Source organism: Pseudopodoces humilis, chromosome 2, assembly GCF_049639895.1.
Source record: "Pseudopodoces humilis isolate 2021_Gansu_Grassland_sample_001 chromosome 2, ASM4963989v1, whole genome shotgun sequence".
In the NCBI taxonomy this organism is placed as follows: Eukaryota; Metazoa; Chordata; class Aves; order Passeriformes; family Paridae; genus Pseudopodoces; species Pseudopodoces humilis.
In genome coordinates, this window is record NC_142201.1 from 94,131,028 (window position 1) to 94,151,236 (window position 20,209).

General features: G+C 42.4%; 1 protein-coding gene across 12 annotated transcripts in view; it reads left to right on the forward strand.

Annotated features, from left to right (window-relative positions):
- Positions 1–2,458: 2,458 nt before the first annotated feature.
- ST3GAL6 (ST3 beta-galactoside alpha-2,3-sialyltransferase 6) overlaps positions 2,459–20,209 on the forward strand; it is a 45,537-nt gene continuing 27,786 nt past the window's right edge. For 2 of the 12 annotated variants that reach the window (XM_088051607.1, XM_088051614.1), the window contains exon 1: positions 2,461–4,589. The gene's annotated coding sequence lies outside the window, so the exon portion shown is untranslated. Of the gene's footprint in view, positions 4,590–4,620; positions 4,902–5,158; positions 5,240–6,518; positions 6,538–20,209 lie in introns of those variants that run through there. The other 10 variants (XM_088051608.1, XM_088051618.1, XM_088051609.1 and 7 more) reach the window with 10 other exon arrangements.

Consider the following 20,209-nt stretch of genomic DNA (forward strand, 5'->3'; position numbering starts at 1 on the left):
CTGCATATGCCTAATGAAGCACAAAAATGCCTAGTGCCTATCAGATAATGTACTTCTTTATGGGTTTGTAGATGCTCACATATAAACACATGCATTAAAGGCTTCACTTTGGTTGGAAAATAGCACTTCCTAATGTGCTCACCACCCCAGATTGCATTTTACTGGAGTAAAAATAAAGGGAGGCTGTCTCAGCCTACCTGGGTTACTTCCATGACATTTCCTGCCATCATGTTTTGTTTACTGGTGTCCTGTCTCCCAGATTGAGTAGAGGAGCACTGCACAGCCTGGGGCAGGAGAAAGCACTGCAATTCCCAGAACAGGCAGGCCCTGGGGACTGAGAAAGCAGCCACAGCCTAATATAGTTATTTGGTTGACCAGGTCTTGAAAAAATGACCTCAAACCAGGTGGGGGTTGCACACTGTGAGCTCATGACAAACACTGTGGGTTCTGATGAGATGTGCTACAACCACTAACAATATTTTTTTAAAGCTCGTGGGGCAGGCTTCAGCAAGTTGTCTCCTGGCAAAGAGTCTCTGGAAGAAATATCATGCAACCACAAATTGATGACTAAAGCTATGTAAGGACTGGTGCTTATTACAACTGGAACTGTAAGTACAGTGGAGAGCACCTGGGGGCAGCCCCGAGCACCTAGGCAAGGGAACTGAGAGAACCTGTGCAAAACAGTTGTGCTGAGACAGGTTTTGGAGCTCAATAGCAGAGATTTGGGCATGTGTGGGACTCAGGCCAGTTCTCATGGTGTGACATAAAGATTAGGATCAGACTGTGATGTAGGCAGTAAAGCTAGCAGATGGGTGGAGAAGGGATCGCAGAATCACAGAATATTCTGAGTTGGAAGGGACCCACAAGGATGTTGTGACAGCCGGTATTTCTATAAATGCATTAATCTCCCAAAGTAATTATGAAGGGTGACAGTTCTGTTGCATTTTAGTTCTAAGACCAGAAGTGTATGATAGATATGATGCATTGCCTACACAGCTTGATTAATCATCTTACTTATTGGATTGATGGGGAAATCACTTTTATGATGCTGCAACTTTCCATTCTCTTTATTCCTTGTTCTCTCCAATTTTGATTTTCTCATGTTCAACAGTTTTCCCTTCCGTTTCTTTTAATTCTCCTCTTTATTTTTCTCTGATTTTACAAGCTGAGATAGAGACAACAACATTTTCTTAGTTTAGTAATAGCTCAGGAGGTACATAGTTTCTCCTGGAACTAAAATATGACTACATTTTATTCAGATTTATTTTAGTTATGGCTTTACATTTAAAGGTTTATGGGGCTTTATGTTTGGTTTGGGGAGAGGTTTGCGTCTCAGGAGTGTTGATTTTCAACTGAAAGAGCAAATCTGTTGACTTTTTGGTCACATGCATTGTATTTGCTTGCAGGAGCGTTCATTTGACTTCCTGCTAGTCAACTATTTCAAAAGCATTTTGAAAGATTCTTATTGTTGTCAAATAATTTGTTTCAAATAGACTATATCCTAATTATTCCTTGTACTTTGTGCTCAAAAATACACTGGATTTCAGATTAGTTACCAACTTCTTGCTTGTACAGATTATTTGGAAAACAACTAGGAACTAAACTTCTTTTTGTACTATATTAATTATTCCAATTGCCATTTGAATCCTTGAATTTAGCTCAACATATTTAGAGGACAACAAATGCCAGCTTTCATTCTGTTGCTGGTGTGGGGCAGCTACAATTGCCAGAAGAAACCAAAGTGAAATTACATTAATGCAAGTTAGATTATTACATTACTTGACCACTATAATGCATTACTCCAGATAAAGGTGTATTCAGCTACCTTAGATGCAATTCTTTGTATTTGTTACACATACTGCCTCGAATGGAAGGCAATAAACTGTGAGTGAACTTTATCTCCTATGGGCTTTGGGCTGCAATTGTGAACACCCAGCTCTTCCTGGAGTTAGATGCCTCATGCAAGACTCCAAGGAAACTGACAAACACTTAACTTGCAGTCAGCTGTAAAATCAAATGACTTCTAAGTCACCACATGGTACCACCACAGGAATGAACATTGCATGTGTCTAGCTGGCATCAGAGGTGCACCAGTAACTTGAGCTGGCCTCTGAGCCATGGCTTAGTCTTGCCCACAGCGCTTTTTATTCTTCCTTCTGTGCCCTTCAGCCTGCTTAGAGATCCCTGCTGGACTGGTACCAATACCCACCTTAGCCAGAGTGAAATAAGCTCATACACATGAACTCATGCACAAAAGATGCAGCTGCAGCACACACATCCGGACTGGAACAGAGGCAGGAATAGCATCCATTTCCTCAAGGTTTCCTACACTCTTCCGTGGTGAATAGTCCCAACATCTTGTTCTGCAAAAATCTGGCACATCCTGAAAGTCCATCCTGTATCCTAAACAGAGACATGGCCTTGCAAAATAAAGCAAAGCCAGAACAAAATAATACTAATACTACATAATTTAAGAATGTCCTGAAACATATGAGCAGGGGGACTAACATGAAGTCACAAAATCAGTCTTCTAATATATCCTAATTCTGACTCCTTTGTTGTGCAACCTTAATGATTTTTTTTTTTAATTGGTCATGTGCCTACGATACCTAGGCAAATTGAAGGGTAAGGACTGAAGAGCTGACAGCAAATGGGAAAAAGATACAGCAGAGTTAAATAAAGTAACATTAGAAGGTACATAATTTATATACTTGGAAGAAGCTTGGTTTTGTAAAGGGCAGGATGTGAAGGGTGAAGACCTGAGGAACCTCTTGGGAGAAGGGGAAAAGTACTAAGGTATTTTCAGCTCAAGGGAAGACAAATTACAGAGGACTGAACTTTGGTTCCCAGCCCAGAACACATTGAAAGTCATCTCAGCAGGCTAAAGACTGGAATAGTCCCTGAAGAACTGACAAAAGTTCCCAGCTTTCAATTTGTTATTTTTATTATGTGTACACATAGGCTGCAGAAAACTGCTGCTGAGAACAGAATCCACCTCTGGTCATTCCTAGTGACAGCCATCAAAAAATAGGACCTGTTTTTCCAATCAAGGAAGCATCTTGGTTTAATACAATGCTAAAAACACTGTGAGGTCACTGAAATACCATACAGAAAATTTTCAGATTGGAAGTGGTCAGGGCCATAGAGATAGAAACAGGAGAAGGCAATTAAATTATTAACAACCCCTCAGATTTCTTCTAGCATGATACACTCCTCTGGGTAAAATACAGCATTGATGCAGCACAGGATTCCAGACAAACTCATTTTTTCATCCTCTTTATCAGAGACAGATTTTTTTAATAACTTTCTTTTGAAATGGCACGGTCCCAAACGGTTGGGCGCTGAGGTACGGAGAGGTTTTCCAGGAGCCCAGTGACTCCTGCCTGCCTTGGGTGCTGCTTCCTTTTGCTCCTGGCAGCAGCTCCTCTGGGGGTAGCTCTTCCCCGGATGGCTTTCCCTGGGGTTTCACGGCAGGGGGCAAAGGTACTTGGGAAGGGAGAATCCTGCCCCTACAGGATCCCAACCCCCCTCGACACACACACGGTGACGATTAGTTTCTTATTTTAGATGGCAATTCCTGGAGGCTGGGAGTGGTTCGCTGCCCCCTGCTTTGCGGGTCTCCCCCCATCTCGGGCTGCCGGGGCGGGGGAGAGGCTCCTGCCGCCGGCCCGAGGAGGGGGAGGAGGAGGAGGAAGAACAGCGTCTGCGGCTTCGCAGGGAAGTCGGTCAGAAAAGACAGACTCGTTAGTGAGGGAAAGACGCAGCACCGCTTTATCTCTCTTCACGTGTCTTCTCCCCCTGGTGAGCTTTGGTATAAATGGAGGAGGAATTTCAGCATGCTTGAGCTAAACAACACTGCTGTCTAAATAGACAGCGTGCTTCCTTCCTACGTTTTCTCTTGCAGATGGGGCTGAGCTGAACAAGCTCTCCTCTTGAATCCTGTCATAAGCACCACCATGCGGGAACCGGGCTGGACCTGCCAGAGGCTGCAGCAGCAGTCTGGGCGGCCCTGAGCAGAAGCGACGAGTTCTGCCCTCTTCTCTGGGATGATTTAAAGATAAATTAAGCTTCTCTCTTAACAACCGGTAAGTGAACACCCCTGCTTTACCAAGTATAGCTCTGTAAATCCAGTTGCACGGGCTGAGTGGATCTTGTGGATGGTGACTGAACCCATTGGACTGGGTGCGCTGGAAGTGCTTGTTCCCGAGTTTGCCGGTGGGACATGGGATGGTTGTCGGGAGACGTTCCACGGTTGAACACGATGGATCTGGGGGGGCTTTTCCAACCTTAACCTTTCCATGATCTTGCGTCATTTCAGACGGGAAAGCTTCTAGTTTTAATCTCATGTAGGCTTTGTATGCGTGCTTCCAGTTTTAAAATTTCCTTCAGGTGAATGCTGATGGCAGCAGCTGCCAGCAACATTGTTATTCAGTGTAAATTACCTCGTAGTTAAAGGTGGCTGTTTCAATGCATCAGCGTGTTGCTCGGTCAAAGCACTCAAGGAATTAAACTGAACTTCCAGAGGTATGGAGCCTGCCTCTACAAGCCTCCTTTGAAGAGAAGACAATTTTAATCGGTTTTGAGAGCTGGTGAGATGAGACGGCCCAGACGTTTCCCAGAGATTCCTGGGAACTTCACGGGGAAAAAAAGTCATAACGCGGCGGTGTAGTCGGGAGCCGGTTCCCGGTGGGGATGAGCCCGACAGAAAGCTGAGTGCCGCCGCCCCCCGCTTTCCCAGCGGCGCTTGGATGCGCCTGATGCCGCAGGCGGGCTGCCGGGGACCGGGGGAGAGGCCGGCCTGAGGCGCTGCCCGGGTCCGCATGCGGGACCGGCTGTCGCCCCCGGCGGGCGGCGGGGAGCGCGGGAGGGTCCGCCGGGCACCCGGGCGCCTCCGCACACAGGTAGACGGCTCCGGGGGGGTGGGCGAGAGGGAGGGAAGGGGCCGCCCGGATTTTCCCGGCTGATCGTGGTGGGCGCGGGGCGGCGGTACCCCCCCCCTCCCCCCGCCCCCCCGGAGGAGCCCCGCCCGCGGGCCGGGGCGGCGGGCGGAGCCGCTGCGGGGCCCCGGCGGGCGCTGGGTTGGGGCGGGCGCGGGAAGGGACGGGGGGAGATGGGGAGTTCAGGGGCGGTGGGGCCCGGAGCTCCGGGGATGGGCAGAGCAGGGCTGGGGGACGGTGGGCTCATGCGGGCAGGACAGCCCCACGCAGGGGGAGCCTCCCGGCGGAGCTGACGGCGGCCCGTAAGTAAAATGAGAGATTCGTGGCTTTTGCTGAATTGCTTGGGTCGGGTAATCTCACCGTTTTGGCATGGCTGCCGGTCAGGCAGGTTCGGATAGAGGATTGCTTCTAGCGAGGGTACCGAAACGGAACCATTCCTTGGAAATGCCGAAGGCCTCGGGGAAGGAACAATGGCCCTGTGGGTAGACTCTGCCTTAAGCTATGCAAATCCATTATTTGAATTTTAGGAAAGAAACAAACGCTGGAAGTTTAATGTCCGCTGCCTTTTTTTTTTTTTTTTTTTTTTTTTTTTTTTTTTTTACTATTTGGATTATTACTTGGCAGCGGGTGGTGTTTCTGTTTTAGTTAGGGCAAGCGGTGAGCTCAGTCTTGCTGTCCTTTCTCAAATTAAAATTTCCAGGGAGATGAACAGCTGATCTACTGAGATTTGTGCCTGTTGTGTTGTTACCCAGCTCAAACTTTCTATCCTGTTTTCTTCAATTTTTGTCTCTCTTTTCACCCATGTTTTGCTGAACTATTCTCACATAATGTGATTGCAGAACTGTTAAGAAAAGAATAAACTTTGTGATGGGATAAGATCACTTGTTCTAACCTGGTAATTCAGCTGAACTGTGTGAAAATGTTATAAATAAAAAAAATAGGAGAATATTACAGGTGTAAAAGGTATACATAAAACATTTCTTTTGGAGAGTACCGTAGTATTAGACTGGTCACTCCTAAACTGAAAGAAGTAAATTCAGAGAGGTGTTGAAGGAAAATGAAGTGTGCATGGAACAGTTTCCTACCTATCAACATGCAATAGTCTTGTCTGACTAGGTCTTAGGAGTGATATTTCTGAAACTAAAACAACTCTAACAGGTAAGACTTGACCAGCTGTAGCTCTGGTTTTTATTTCACTTAAATAAATCTGCTTCCCTTTCTTCCCCAATCTGATGTAGTACCTGCTCCTTTAGCTCATCTGTCTCTGCTGAATTGAAGCAGTCCATTAAGTTAAACTTCAGGCTTGTAGCTGTTATTAAGGCAGCAAAATTAAAGGTGGCTAAGTCTCAGGTCTCCCTGAAGGTCATATTGGCTTTAGCAGACTTACGCTTGTGGGATTTATGAATCATCCCCTGAGGCTCATGAGTTGCCCAGTGTCCTTATCCCTGCCTGTTCAAAGATAGGAGGAATAGTTTTCTCTGGAAGCAGTTGCCGGTTAGGGATGTGCCCATGGGAGCAGCTTCAGAGTGTTTGTTGAGACACTAAAACCTGAAAGGTGACAGATCACGAGTACCTAAGTTACAAATAGGTGAGAAAATAGGTGAGTTGAAGTGCTTTGGCTAGAGAAAGGTGTTGGACAAAACATTGTGTTGATGTGTATTGTGGGTGCTGTTAAATAATGGCTTTAGCAATTACACAGGGGAGTTGCCTGACTGAAGAGGGAAATACAGGCGGTTGATGTGGTGACAGATCTTCACAGCGGGAAGTGCTTGAGATGCTTCTCCTTCACCACCTCCTCAAGACTTTGATAGCTTACAAGCAAAGGCAGCTTTAGAAGATTTTCGATGATTGCTTTCTTCTTAGGTGTACATTTTTGGATAGAAGCTGATATGATAGCTTATTTGTGCCATTAGCACTTTAATCTCGGGCTGGTTCTCTTTGTTGGTTTCTGAGCGTGCTGTGATTAGTGTCTCTTTGTAAAAGTTTGATTTGTATTCCCAAGAAAAAGAAAACGTTTGGAAAGGTTAACATAAACCTGCTTTGGCTGATTTGTGTATTTCTTGTTGCATGTTGCTTCATGTGCTCCTGGTGTTGAATCAAGCACACTAACCTGGAAGAGGATGCAATCAGGTGGATCATTTGAAGACAAAACTTGTGAGACAACTATGAGTCTCCATTAGGTTGTCTACACCATTGACTTGAAAAGGCTTTTGAGGAAAGGCTCTTGGGTTTTTTTTTGTTTTTTGGGTTTTTTGTTTGTTTTTTGTTTGTTTTTTGTTTGTTTGTTTGTTTGTTTTTTGTTTGTTTTTTGTTTGTTTTTTGTTTGTTTTTTGTTTGTTTTTTGTTTTTTGGGTTTTTTGTTTGTTTTTTGTTTGTTTTTTGTTTGTTTGTTTGTTTTTTTGTTCCTCCACAGTATAGCTTGAGCTGTAGCACAGGATCTTAGTTTTGCTTCATGCATGATGTGAGGTGCTCTGCCTTGGCTCCCTAGTTAAATGCATTTTAGGAATGGTCTCAAGACTTTTTGAAATACCTTTTTTACAGACAGCTTTCCCTACAGATGTTTGCACTATTTCAACTAAATCAGTTGAAGTGTGCACTGAATGCTGAGGAGGGGTTCAGTTTTTCAAGCTTATGACGTGTAATTTGTTGTTCATTTGAATAATTTATTCATGAATTTCTCTAACCTTATAGACAAGCTGTAGAATAATAGTGAGTAACTAATTTACGGGGTAACTGAATGTACATAATTTTTTCCTTTTTCAGAATCTCTATTTTCTATTATCTGTTTACTCAAAATACCAAAAGCTTTTTAACAGAGTAAATATGCCCCTGAACTTTCCCTTTAATCCAGTTTCTTCTACCTTTTCTCTTTTAGATATGGTTGCTTGTGTACTTATTCACACCCTTCAAGGGAAATAAAAATAAAACTACTCGTACTTACTGTTTGCTCAGTGAATTGCCTAAAGCTTAAATCTTATTTTTATCTTCCTTCTACAGAAGAGCCTAAACCTCAGCTTTTCTTGGTTTGATATGTATTGAGGTCTAGAGAAAAACAGGATGTGCATGCTGTTGTTTTCTTTTTTAACAGCAGTTAACGCATTGCAGTTCAGTGTATTAATCACTGATACCAGTAGTGGCATTTGTACAGAAAGATTGAAAAGTGATGGGCAGTATTAGCTAGCGTGGGCCATGAAACAAAACCAGGGAATGTATGGGTCGCATGCAGTGTCACCACCTTTTGAAAAATGGGTTGAAAAAATGCAGGTACAGAATGTGGTAATTCTGTATTATTAAAGGTGTTCTGCAGCAATGCTTCTTCCTATGTTCTGTACCTATCATTCTAAAATCCCATGTCCTTTTTAAGTTAATTTTGCTCAAGTGGGTTGGCTCTTTAGCCTTCCAAGCTTGGTCATTCTTTGGTCTTGAAGGCAAAAATGAAGCCTTGGTGTCCTATGGGGAAGACCCTTTACAGCACTGTCACAGAGTGAGCAAATTGTGAATGTCCTTGGATAATACCAAAGTCTGTGTGGAACTGGTCAGTTACCTCTGCTCCCAACCCTAACAGCAGCAGTAAAACTGGGGTATGGTGTCCCAGAGCTGTTTTTTACATTCTAGTGTAAATGGAGAGCAAGGAAGAGCAAGGTAAAAAAATTGAATACTTTCCACTTGCCCGAACTGGGAAGGAAAGGCTGGAAAGCCTACAGAGCCAGTTGGTCTTCCCTCCTTTTAGGAGGACCAGAATGGAGTAATCTAGGAACTGGTTTTAAGAGCAGGCAGGAGTGAAATGACGGTCTATCATAACCACTGAAGCTCTTAACATCTGCTGATTTACAGTGCAAGTTTCCATTTCCTGAGCTGCAGTATTGCTTTCTTTTGGGTCACTAGCCAGTAGGAAACTTTATTTGTGAGGTGTGTGGCTAGCAGTCTCAGATTTCCACAGACTCTTGTACTCACTTTTAAAAGAATAGCCCTTTTAGCTCTTGTTGTGTGTGCAGGTCAGAAACACTACAATGAAGATCTGCTGCAGAGCTCAGAAAAGTTCTTCGGTAGACTGGATCTCCAGACTGACATTTGCATTGCAGTGGTATCCAGACCTTGCTTGTTTTCCCTGTATTGCAGAGTTCTGAGGCCAGCAGTGAAATGAGAATGGTGTGAGGGGCATGAGCTTACCCAGAGCCTTAGCAGAGGTGGGCAGAGGAAATGTGATGGCCATTTAATAGTTAACACAGAATATGTGTGTATGTATAAAATACAAATTGCATCACATGTGGGATGAGGGGAGAAGTCCTTTTGTCAGGGTAAGAAAGAAATGGAAGTAGTCTTTTTGCCTTAATCTTTTTTTTTTTTTTTTTTTTCTTTTTCTCCCTCATGTAATTGTAGGTTAACATAGCTCCCTCCTGGGCAGGTAATTTTTGAAGGTGGGTTGTGCTGACAGTTTTTTGCCTATACAATGTCATGTATAGGGGGGCAGGATTGACCTGTTTTGGAGCAGGGGCATCCAAGCACAATGCAAAGGAAGATCCTGTGGGTTTTTCTCACTGCAGTAAAGAGACAGCAATGTTTGCTGCCCAGGAGCTGTTGGTGAATGTTGTTGTTCGTCATTTGCCAGTTAAAGTAGGTATTTCCTAGTTCTTTGAAGTTACAGAACCTGACAGTCTTGCATCATCCACCAGTGTCACATCTGAGCACCCTGGAAACATCATCTCTATCTCCTCAGTGCTTCAGGTAGTCTGAAGTTGATGTGTGGGACTGAGACCAGGAGGAGGTTAGTGGTGTAGATGGCAGATAGGCTGTAAGGTTTGTTTGAACACAACATTTGCACAAGATTAAATGAAGCCATAGTATTAAATCCACTTGGTGAAGCATGGAAGCAAGTTAGGATTTGTCCAGATTGCTGAACATGCACAAGGCTTGCTGGCATGTGGTAGCTAGTCTTGATCATGGCCTTGTGTAGACAAGTTGTTGCCTTCTCATTTTCTATCTGGGAAAAGCCTGGGTTTGAATTTTTTTTTTTGGTTGTTGTTTTTTCCTGCAGGAAGCTGTTAAAACTATGGCTAGCTTTTCTTGTTCAAATTTTTGCAGTATTTAATAAGACTTGTATCAGCTGGGAAGCTGGAGTGCTGTATAAACCTGTCCTTAACCCCCTCCCAGTTTTATAACCCATGTCAGTTTTAATTTTCTGTTCTCAGAAAGTGCAGGTATGGGTGGATGAGGGGAATGAAACAAAGAATGGCCATGAAATGCTGTCCGTAAGTAATCATCTGCTGTCACTGCTGGAGACAGAACTGGGCTAGATGGACACTGGTCTGAAATAGCCAAGTGTTTCTTGTGCTTTCATTGCTCACCTTGTGAGGCCTGGTGGATGATGCAAGACTGTCAGGTTCTGTAACTTAAAAGAACTAAGTTTATTTTAACTGGCAAATGATGAACAACAACATTCACCAACAGCTCCTGGGCAGCAAACATTGCTGTCTCTTTACTGCAGTGAGAAAAACCCACAGGATCTTCCTTTGCATTGTGCTTGGATGCCCCTGCTCCAAAACAGGTCAATCCTGCCCCCCTATACATGACATTGTATAGGCAAAAAACTGTCAGCACAACCCACCTTCAAAAATTACCTGCCCAGGAGGGAGCTATGTTAACCTACAATTACATGAGGGAGAAAAAGAAAAAAAAAAAAAAAAAAAGATTAAGGCAAAAAGACTACTTCCATTTCTTTCTTACCCTGACAAAAGGACTTCTCCCCTCATCCCACATGTGATGCAATTTGTATTTTATACATACACACATATTCTGTGTTAACTATTAAATGGCCATCACATTTCCTCTGCCCACCTCTGCTAAGGCTCTGGGTAAGCTCATGCCCCTCACACCATTCTCATTTCACTGCTGGCCTCAGAACTCTGCAAAACAGGGAAAACAAGCAAGGTCTGGATACCACTGCAATGCAAATGTCAGTCTGGAGATCCAGTCTACCGAAGAACTTTTCTGAGCTCTGCAGCAGATCTTCATTGTAGTGTTTCTGACCTGCACACACAACAAGAGCTAAAAGGGCTATTCTTTTAAAAGTGAGTACAAGAGTCTGTGGAAATCTGAGACTGCTAGCCACACACCTCACAAATAAAGTTTCCTACTGGCTAGTGACCTGGGTTTTGAGTAGCCAGGTGATTAAAATGCTGGTTAGTGTACATAGTGGTAGTGGGGTTTCTCAAGAGTGACTGCATTTTCTTGCAGTAGGTGTTAAGGAAATACTATTACTTTATTTTCATTGAAATAATTTGAGTGGAATAGTTATTTTCATTCTTCCCTGCTAATGGCACACTGTAATTTGTTTTCAGCTTGGGACATTGGTTCTTAGATGGCTTAGCCTCCAGCTAAGTTTGGCTTTGTATTAAAGAGTTCTAACCTAAATAGAAAATGTTATTCATAGCTTTGCAGAAAGAGATGTAAGGTGAAATGGAGTATCTCATTCTTCACTTTTCACAGAGAACATTATTTATAATAAATACTGGTTAGTGTTGAAGTGACTTTTTGAAGCTGGGTGACTGAAGTCAGCTAACAGACTCAAGTAAGTTACCTGTTAAGTGGTTGAAAAGGGTGTCTGAGTTGTTGAAGTTCATACAACTCTTTCAGGAAATTTGGGCACTTCCATATGTTCGTGCACAGCATTTTAAAATTTGAGCACTTTTCTCAGTGGCTAGAGGCTCTTCTGACACCTCTACCACACAGTTGTATGAGAAGATGAAATAGAGTCATATTTTCGATGTCTTTCTGTTGTATGTGCTTTCTGATCTTTAATGAAAAATTAGTTTATAGGGTTTTTGTTCTACCCAGCTGGATGTTTATTTATGTAAAACTTGAAGAGATCTCAAGCACATTAAGTTCCTAATCTCTTGAATTTGACTGAAATCAGCCAAAGGGTTTCAAAAGTTTTATAGGGAAGGAAAGAAAAGGCATGTGTGCACAAAACCAGGGTATGGTTGCACAAATCTCATTTCATGCTGAGAACACATGTGATAGAACAGAACAAAAAGCCTTTTACTCTATGGCATTTCATGCTCTAATGGAGTTGTGCATCGTCTGTGGCATGTATAGAAATCCAATAGGACGTGGTGGTGCTGGAGGCTGAGCTGCGTTTGGCGCAGTCAGGGTAGCAAGAAAAGATGTCAGTAGGCAACACAACAGGTGCAGTGTATATTGCTCTAGAAGACTATAAGTTTTATGCTGAAGGAAATATTAGGCTTTGTGTTTTATCACTGGTGCAGCATGGGCCAGTTTGGTTATGGGAGAGCAGATCTGTGCCACAAAATCCACTGCCCTGCTGTCATCTCACAGGGAGGTGAGCCCCGTCTTACCGGACTCTTACTCTCTTGCCATCAGAGGAGGTACTTTCATGCAGGCCTGAGCATATCCAGTGCTCAGAAAAGACCAGGTAGGGGAGGATAATTAATCTGCTTAAAAATACTATGGTCCTGAAGTAATTCCTCATCATTTTGCTGCAGCATTTAAGGACTGGTGAAACAGAATTGGACTGCAAAATCAGACACCCTGTTTCACCTACAACAAACCAGACTTGGATTGTAAAGGAGCAAAACAAACTGGCAGAGGGAGCTGTGATATGCAGGAGAAGGTACTGTGTGAAGCCACTGCTCTAGCAGAGACTAGGCTGCTTGTCTTCAGCTTGCCCTCAGTTTCCTGCCTGGCTGCCTTTGTGCCTCCTTGCTCTCATCGGGGATTCTAAGCATTTTGGCAGCCTCCAGCAGGGCTGTGAGTCTGGCAGGGAGGATGCATGGGTGGGGTGATAGGCACCTTTGACTCCCCTAAGTTTTAGACAGGACTGTCCTTTTCAATTACTGAAACAGAAAAATGGGCAAGAGGAAGCAATATATCAGTTTTGGGGAGGAAAGGGGTTATGTTTAACCTTCAGTGAGAATTGAGGTCTGAAATTCTTGTAAGTGGGTGTCTCTGTGTAGCACTGAGAAAAGCATATAAGCCTTCACAGCATGCTGTAGTGACTAATGTAGGCAGCTTTCCTCCCAGACAGATGGCAATTAAGATTACCATCAGATATAATTAGCTTTCCTCTTGCATAGGTAAGAAGACTCAAGTGCATAATTCAGGGCTATGAGCTGCACTATAAGATGGATACCCACTAAAAGTTGGCACTGCAATGCAGATTGCTGTAGTATCACTTTATTTTTCTGAGTACACAGAAGTTCATAAATGAACATGTGCAGACTTTTCTGCTGGAAAGAGCTGAATTCTGTTACAGCAACTAACAGTTGACCTGTGAAGAATTCCAGTTCTGGGTTTACATTGTTTTGCCTGCTCATTTTTTCCTCTGTTTTTGTTATGAATTTGATTTCAGTTTTGTTTAAGGAAACATGATGAATGATACTCTAAATGCTGAACTCAGATACACCTTCATCTGTGTTCCACTTGAAAAGCTCACTACCTTACAAATAGTTTATCTCCTTTTTTTTTTTTACATTTTATGCATGTAGACTCACTGGTAACCTTTCCTATTCAGAGAAGATGCCAGGACTTTTCAGTGTTAAATGTTCTACAGGCCTACATTTTTCTACAGTGTTGCATATCTTGTAGCTCTCGGTCCTCAGGATATGCACTGTTTGGATATTCCGTGTGGTAGTTTTTCCTTTCATGTTTAAGAAACAAAACAAAGCACTGAAAGCCTTTAGGGAATCAGATACAGGCTCTGATGCAATCTGTACAGTGGTTTTTTGTGAGTTCTAAAACATTTTATGTCCACAGAGTATTCTCATGATTATGAAGCGGCTCATTAGAGCTTTTCTTATGGGTGGTTTTGTTGTTATTGTAAATAATGCATTTGAGCTTCAGTGCTAAGAAAACAAAGCTGTGTATAAAGAAGGCTTGTGAAAATAGTTTTAATGTTTATAATATTCAGATTTTTCCAGTTTGTCACTGTAGGTTTGGGATTAGTTTTCTGATGGTAGTTAGCAGTGAAGTTTTGTGTTCTGATTTTTATGATCCAAAGGCAAAGTCAATGCCTTTCATTGAGAGCACTGGGAAATGCAAGGCATTAACATTATCAGAGAAGCTGCTCAAACTGCTGGTGTCCTGCAGATTTCTCCCCAGCTGGTAGGATCCCTGCTGTGAGAAGCTTCCAAGATTTTGTAGTAGTGTGGGATAAGTGCTACCACTTATCTCCATTTTCCTCCCTCCCTGAATTAATTTAGCTTTGCACTTTCCATTTACGTGTTTTGCTGCATTCCTGAGAATCCCGGCGCTCTCCTTTGCACAGATGCCTTGCAGCAGATTGACTTGCAGAATTTGCTAGTGGGGTAAATTGCATCACAAACAGCTGGGGATTTAGGGGATTTTTTTAGTTGTTGGTTTGGGGCTATTTTTTGAGTGGTGGTGGCATAGGTTTTTAAAATAATTTTTTTCTTTGGCAGTTGAGGCAAGACAGAGGCAGCACAGCAAAAATGAAGAAATATGTTGTGTTTGGGGCTCTGACTACAGACATGTTTGGCACGTTATTTAAATGAAAATTTAACTGTTTTTTGTATGCTGGCCACGTGCATGTTCACACCTATTTTCTGGGCCTCTTAATCCACACAAACTTGCCTAGCGTAACCTGTTCATTTTTAAAATATGGTGAAATGTGGACAGTAAAAATTACAGTAAAAAGCTGTGCCATCTCATGATGGCAGTCCTGGTGCATTTGAAATTTATCGTGAGTGGGGTTTACAAAGGTTACTGTGGAAACTAGTAATAAAAAAAGCAGCTGTTTGTGTTTAGGGAGAGATTCTGATACCAGTATGGACCAGGACTGATACTGTTAACAGTGAATTGAGAAAGTAGTCTGATCTGCTTGGGATTTGTCCATGTAGATGAGGAGCATTTAATTCTTCGGGTGCTGGTAGTGAAGCTAGTAAATAAATCCTCTGTTATTTGCTGGGGGAAAGAAAAGGCAACAAAAATCCCACCATGTTTTTCCCTTTGCTCTTGAGCCCTAATTCTGCTTGTGAGTGGGCTTCAGTGTTGTGGGGTTTTGTGTGTTTCATTTTCTTGGATTTTTTGGGGGAGATTTATTTTAACCTGGTGTTGAGATTTGTTCTTTCCTTCTCCCTAACTGACTGGTAGATTTAGTTTGATAATTCAAGCCATTTCAGTGAGAGCTGAGGTAAAATCACTAGCTCCAAATCAGCCAGGATGTTTTGGATATCTCCTAGGCATTGTTAGAAGACAAAGTGTGCCTTGTTTTAAGGTGAACTTAATGCTGTACTGAATGTGTGCATATAATAAGTACAGATTAGATTTTCTGGTTGGACATTTATTTGTTTAGATTGATCATAGTTCCTGGAGAAAATAATGGTGAGTTGGACAGGGTTGTAGTGGAACTGTTTTGAAACCTGACTAATTTGCCTTTTCCCAGCTATTTCTCCTTCCACGTTTTTCTGTTTTTTTTTCTCGCTGGGAAACCTTAGAAGGATTGCTGGTTTGACCTCAGTCCTCTGACTCTGCAGGTACTTGTGGACAAAGAACAGTGGTGTGAATGAGGAACTGATGTAGTACTAGGTTGCATATCTTCCAATTAATAATTTTCTATTTCTTGAAGCATTGTGTAGTATTTCTGTGGTCTTGGCTTTTTTAAAGGGAGGTGAAGAAGTAAAACAACTCAAAATCATGATGCTCTATTCCTTGCAGGAAGAGCAGCCCAAGCTGACTGAAACCATTCAGTTGTGTAAGTCAACGTATGAGAAGAAAATGGCCTGAACTCTGACCCCCAGGAAATGTTCCATAGCTTGTTTATATTCCAGTCCCTTCTGGAAAAAGAACTAAGGAAAAGGGAGAACAGACTGGGAAGGAATAGTGTTGTCACCACAGCTTGCAGAAGCTTGGATGGATTTATAATACTCCGTTTCTTTGTTCTTTCATTTGTTATACAGACACCTATGATGTGTAATATATAAATAGCAACCTATCTTAGGTTGGCTAAAGCTTTAAAGGTTAATCTGGGAGAAGATAAGAAGGCTAGGAAAAAGTATGAGCTGAGGTTATATTACTGACTTTGTGTATGGGGGTTTAATATTTTTACTAAAGATACAGTTAGAGCTGGATTTTTATATTTGGTTAAAGCTTTGGGAGTTGAGGAAGCAGAGCTATCTGTGCTCAGCTCATACTTGTGTTTGACTTTGCATGCACAGGTTAGCTGCTGACCAAACCCCAAATAATTGTTTGTGTACTGTCCTGCATCTCTCTGGCAGCTGGCTGTGACAGAAACTGCTTATCTGTATTCTAAATACACAGGAGAAAGAAGGAAGGAAAAGAAGTGTGTTGCTGGGAGGGCTGTAGAGAGTCAGGACAGGGAAAGCATATGGAAAAGTCTGTTCCCAACTTATGTGTGCCTTTGCATAAATTGTCTGCTTTTCGACCTCTCTCATATCAAGGCACAAAAACAGGCAAGAAGATGAAGCTGTGGATTTGATCTTACTCTTGATTGTAATTACAGGCAAGGTTTCTGGAAATCTGTGGTACTTAAAAAGCACCAGTTAGATGAGAATCCAGTAGTTAATTCTTCTTTCTCCTCAGATCCACAAGTTGTGTTTGGATCTATCCAGGGCAGCCTGAGTTAGTAGTGTTTAGCTGTGTGTTCGTTATTGGAATGAGTCCTAAGCAATCTTGGAACATTAAAGAATATTGTTTTCTATCTCAGAGGGAAAAAATAATTAAAAACAACATTTACCAGATGAAAAATATCAATCCAGTTATTGCTTTTTTGTGCTTGCAGTTTTAATTGTGTGTCTGTGCCATGCCATGGAGCATGCTGTCACCTTGAGCTGCTGCCAGGGATCCACACTGTACTGTGATAATCAGCCAAAATACTAGCTCAGATCTCAAGGGTGGCATAGCAACCCTGTGATAGCCCCAAGCTGGAGGTGACATGTTTCTGCATCTCAACAGGGCTAAAGAACTCAGCCTCAGACAGTTCATTGAATACTGCTCCTATTTGAGGGTCGTTTCAGTGGTACCCAGTGCCTGTGCTCCCTTGTGTTTTGCACACCAGGATGCACTGATTGGCGCTTTGTGGTTCTGGTTTTCATCTGTGGAGCTGGTATTTCATGTCAGTTAGAAGTGATATGAAATTTTGCATCGGTAGGCCCAAAAGTGATATCTCTGTGAAGCAATGCACATACTTGATTGTGGTGCCTCAGAGAACAGGATCACAGCATTCTCTATTGCAACCAAATTGGGACCAGTTTCAGTAAGCTTTAAAAAGCTTGTAACTTTACCTAGGCTTGTACATAGGCCTTTTTGCTCTCCAAGAAACAGTCTGATGAATGCATGCAGCTTCTAATTTCTTTCTGAATCTGCAGCCGCTGTGGGGTACTTGTAAGAGTTCCTGGGTCCTCAGGCAGAAGGAGGGAAGAAGAGGGAAAAAGGAGTTAACCAATGAACAGGTGACACCTTTTCTCGTGCAGGAAGATCAAGGGAGTCTGAGCATGGGGATGAGACTGTAAGTCAGGACATGCAGGCCTTTTGCAGCTTTTGCCAAACCCTCTGTATTGATGACATGTCATCTTTGAAGGATACAAACTTGTGTTATTCTGATGTTGTTTGATCTGATGAGGTGAGAATGTGTGGGGCTGGAGATAAGGTTTGGAGAGCTGTAGGTGCTGTGTTGTCTGTTCTAAAAACACAGAGATGAGCTGTGCTTGTTCCTGCAGCCTTTTGGGAAGGTAGTGAACCTTCCTCTTCCTCCAGATATGCTGTCTAGGTAAATTAGTTTTAGAGGGGGTGAAAGTACAATAGATTTAACTGGACTTGAAATCTTTATCAGTATCCTTTAGCCAAAGGATGTGTTTGTGTGGGAAAGATTGTGGAGATTATAAATACGTCTGCACAGCCACACAAGAGGGAAAGTGATGCAGAGACCTTGTAGACTCTGGACAGAAGCAAATTGAAGTAGCAATCATCAGTGAAAAAATACTAAGCCACTTTTTCATTTTGCTTGGCCCAACAGGCAGTTGTGCTCTGAAGAACAAAATACCAATGTCTATTATTGAAACACAAAACTGAAATAAAAGAATCTTGAATTGCCCACAAAGTAATAAATGTACTGCTGTCTCTTGTGGTACAGAATGTTTCACCATTAGCAGGATGATGAAGGGGTGGGAGACAAGCACTTAGGCCCTAAAAACAATCTATTGCAGGCTGTCCTGAAATACTGCACAAGGTCAAAGACCGGCACAGCTCTAGTCCGTGTCTCCACAGTAAATTAATGTCAACAGAGGCTACATTTCTGGCTGTAGGAGCTGATAAAGAACAAAAATTGACTAAATTTATTAAAGATCTCTACTGCTGTGATGTCATATCTACTGGATATTATCACTTACTGCTGCATACTTGGGGAAAAGGTTATCTTGCTATTTGTTAGGCTTGCTGCAGTATTTGGACACAGGAAATGAAAGGGGAAACATTGGTAACTTTGCTTAAGAGAGAGAAGCTGTGTTTGGAGAAATACTGTCTTTTTTCTTTCTTTTCTTTTTCTTTCCCTCAGATACCTGTATATTGTGGAAGCAAAATAGGTAGTTTGGTGTGCTCTTGGAGAGGAAGAAGGCATCAGTTGTCATAGTCAGCAAATTGTTCCTCTCCTGCTTATCCCCATGTTGATGGAAGAGATTAGGGCAGAGTGAAGGGAATGGCTTTGGCAGCAGTTTACATGTATGTGTGGTGTGGTGCTGGCAGTGCTTAGTGACATTTTGACACAGTAGAATCTTAGGTTTTTTTAGTGTCATGGTTTGTACAGGTTCTCAGGAACAGGAATAACTGCTTTGGTTTGGTGTGAGGCAGGACACGTTAACAAGAAACTTTTCCAATTCTGGTGCTGTGAAATGTACAACCTCAAAACCAAGTCCTCGTTGTTGGACAGTTAGAAAATTAGTTTTAATTCTGAGCCACTTTGCTAGGATAACCCAGTACATCTCACTTAAACAGTATATCTGAGGACTTTTTGTTAATTAAACTAAAATCAAAAGGAACATTGGAAATTATGAGAATTTCAGGTGCATGGGAGTGCGGGAAGGCACTAGACTGACTCAGCCACTTCAGTACCTTTAAGACTGTGTAGCAGTGCTGTGGTGTAGTCTCTCTGCAGCATTCCCTTCCTGAGGAGAGGGAGAATTAATGAACAATGCAATTAGGCACATACTTAGAGCAAGAACTGGAAGAGAGTGAATGATGAATAGTGTTTATTTTTGGCAGAAGAAATACATTGGTGCTATAATGTGCTCATGTTTTGCAGCTTAACTTGAGAAAGATGATGATGTGAGAGAACTCCTTCCTCGATTGTTCTTTTGCCGCATGGTTGTTTCACCAGGTGTGTGCTACATCCTGACCAAAAGGAAGCAGTGCTGCAGGCTACGAGTTCAAATGCACAAAACCACTGACTGCGTCTTAAAAATTTTGATGTTTCTTTTTAAAACTTTATTAGGTTTTCATGTGCTTTTTCTTCTGTCCCTTTAAATTTCAAGGTCTCCTCAAAGTCTATTTTCAAGCTTGCTTCCTCCCCCATAACTACAAGGGCTAGGAATCCAAGGTCCTAGCTCGGTGAGCTAGGAAAATTCAGTGAGCTGAAATTTTCAGGCTGTCATTTAATGGCAACAGCAGCAAAGAACTTATATGGTCTTGTGACAGTTTATAAAGCTAAGATTGTTTTAAGCTGTGTAGTATTTAATTTAGTAGTAACTACTTAATTTTATAGTTAAATACTTACTACCTGTACTTCAGTAGTAGCCAAAGATACTTTACAAAATAAGTAGGACAGATGAAAAAGCTTCCTGCATTGTGCAATTAGCACTAGTAGTTTTTAAGGAAGATAGGAAGGCTTACAAGGGTTACGAGAGAAAGGTGATGGTAGGGTGGTCATTTGATTGCCCAGTCCAACAGCTGTAGATTCCTGCAGGGTTAATTCGGTGGCCTGACTGCATCAACTGCAAGTGTAAATTGGAAGATAAACAGAGGGTGTGAGATAGTGGCTCATAGCAGATACCACACCGTACTAGAATAAAGATTAATTGTAAGTAGTGATGCGCCTCTTACAAGGATGGGGGTTCCCTGCTTCCACCAAGGGAAGAAAATATTAGCCTCAGGTCTTACATAGTTAATAGATCATATACCCAAGTGAGTCTTCCTGGTGAATTGATGGGAGCTTGAGGGGATCTGTCTGTCAGTTGGAGATGCAGGCTGATCACTGAGGTTGTCTAATACTATAACAGTCAATCTTG